This window comes from Trachypithecus francoisi, unplaced genomic scaffold (assembly GCF_009764315.1).
Source record: "Trachypithecus francoisi isolate TF-2019V2 unplaced genomic scaffold, Tfra_2.0 Lachesis_group4, whole genome shotgun sequence".
NCBI classification, from domain to species: domain Eukaryota; kingdom Metazoa; phylum Chordata; class Mammalia; order Primates; family Cercopithecidae; genus Trachypithecus; species Trachypithecus francoisi.
The window spans coordinates 92,840,127-92,842,623 of record NW_022681469.1 but is presented as its reverse complement, the minus strand read 5'-3'; the positions used below and the strand labels follow the sequence as shown (position 1 = coordinate 92,842,623).

Genomic DNA, 2,497 nt, shown 5'->3' with positions numbered 1-2,497 from the left:
TCCAACTGAACCTTGGCCTAATTCCTGACTTATAGATTGTGAGGTTAATAAAATGAATAGTAATTTTAAACTATACTAACTGATTTCTCATGTTGCCATAGATAATTGGCAAAAAATGTAGTCACTGCAAGACTGGTCTAAACAACAACATACAACAACAACAGTAAAGTAACAGCAATCATGTTTCTCTATGTTTTTAATCTTTCATATCTTTATTTTCTGGTAAATAGAGTTCAACTCCTGAGTATGACAGTGAACCCAGGAAGAATCTCGACTTTGTCCACATTTTGTAATTTTTATCTTTCAAATTAACCTACACTTTAAATCAAATATCTTGTATATTTTTCCCTGACTGGTTTTTCCAAATGTTTCACAACATTCCATGCTCTGGACAGTTATAAAAAGATCTTAATAAATGCAAACCTAATCTTGCCAATCCCATCCTTAAAGCCCTTTAGTGGTTGTCCTTGGGATGAAGTTTACATTTTGAGCTGTTTATTCCTACAGCCTTTTCTTTACCATTCTCCCATGATGCTGTAGTTTCAAAACTCCTAATAAGCTGTGCTAACTCTCACTTCTGGACTCTGGAACAGGCTATTCCCTTTGCCTAGAATATTTTGTTTCCTAGTTCTTTTGGTTAACTCTTTTTCATCATTTAAATCTTAGTATAATCTTCACCATCTAAAGGAGGCTTTTGCTGAGTTTCTGGTTGATGCTCCTACAGCTTGTGTTTACAGAAGCTTAGTACTTGTCACCCACATTTGGACTAAATCTTACTCTGATTAGTACACATGGTTTTAGATAAACGAATTCTCTCTTCCACAGGAGGCCTGCCTGCCTCTGCTTGTGCGGCCACCATGTCTCTAGTGATCCCTGAAAAGTTCCAGCATATTTTGTGAGTACCTGAAACCAACATCAATGGGCAGTGGAAAATGACCTTTGCCATCACTGCCATTGAGGATGTGGGTAGAAGATACGCTCATGTGGTGTTGAGGAAGCAGACACTGACCTCACTAAGAGGGCAGGAGAACTCACCGAGGATAAGGTGGAACGTGTGATCACCATTATGCAGAACCCATGCCAGTTCAAGATCCCAGACTGGTCTTTACACAGACAGAAATATGTAAAGGATGGAAAACACAGCCAGGTCCTAGCCAATGGTCTGGACAACAAGCTCCATGAAGACCTGGAGCGACTGAAGAAGATTCGGGTTCATAGAGGGCTGCGCCACTTCCGGGGCCTTTGTGTCCGAGACCAGCACGCCAAGACCACTGGCCGCCCTGGCCGCACCGTGGGTGTGTCTAAGAAGAAATAAGCCTGTAAGCTTTGTCTGTTAATAAATAGCTTGTATGCCTTAAAAAAAAAACCCTCATTCTAATGAACTCATATTTTTACACAGCTAAAAAATTGATTAATAAGATTATTTTTTGCATTTAATACACTTTTTGTCACCAAAAAAAAGCAAAGAGGAAAAAAATAAACAGCCTACACATTGCTGAAACAGTGGCTCAGAGCCACCATTATATTATTACTGATGTCCTTACGAAATTTCATGGAAATGAAGACGGAGATACTCAGAGGCATTTCTTAAAGGATTAAGGTCTCATTTGTCTTTCCTATACAACAAAGTAAGTTTAAAAGTCATGTGTCTGTTCTATATGTTGATAATGCTTTTCAAACTTCGTTTTTGTTAAAAGACTAATTTTTCTTTTCTAATAACAACTTTCGAAGTGAAGAATTTTGTAATAGTAGGTTAAAAATGAACCCTATGTTTTCTTCAATTATAATTATGTGGCAAACTTAATGAAATAACTGAAAATACCAGGTTACGATCCTTACCAAAGAAGGCAACTTTTGACATAAAAGTTTCTCTATTTCAGAGTCAGTAGAACAATTGGGCCTACCAGACCCTCATGCTTTGGGGATAGGCCAACTACTTCCAGCATGATGCAAGAGAATTTGAGTGATCATGTTCTCTCTTTGTCCAAGGATGGTACATATCTAGCATGTTCTGGGTGCTTACAAGAGAAGTTAATTCAAGACATGTATTTATTGTCTTAGGGGATTGCACTAAGATTTTGGGACATTCTTTATGTAAAACTATATGGCATTATGGTAGTTTACTTCTTTTTTTTTTTTTTTTTTTTGAGACAGAGTTTTGCTCTTGTTGCCCAGGCTGGAGTGCAATGGCGCGATCTCAGCTCACTGCACCCTCCGCTTCTGCGGGTCAGGCAATTCTCCTGCCTCAGCCTCCTGAGTAGATGTGATTACAGACAACCTCCACCATGCCCTGCTAACTTTTTGTATTTTTAGTAAAGACGAGGTTTTACCGTGTTGGCCAGGCTGGTCTCAAACTCCTGACCTCAGGTAATCCACCCGCCTTTGCCTCCCAAAGTGCTGGGATTGCAAGTGTGAGCCATCAAGCCCAGTCAGTAGTTTACTTCTTGCCCTGTTGTTGTTTTTTTCGTGATAATGATTTGAAATATTTTTAGTTTAA

General features: G+C 38.9%; 1 pseudogene; it reads left to right on the top strand.

Annotated features, from left to right (window-relative positions):
- Positions 1-857: 857 nt before the first annotated feature.
- Positions 858-1,315, top strand: LOC117072946 (annotated as a pseudogene).
- The last annotated feature ends 1,182 nt before the right edge of the window (positions 1,316-2,497 follow it).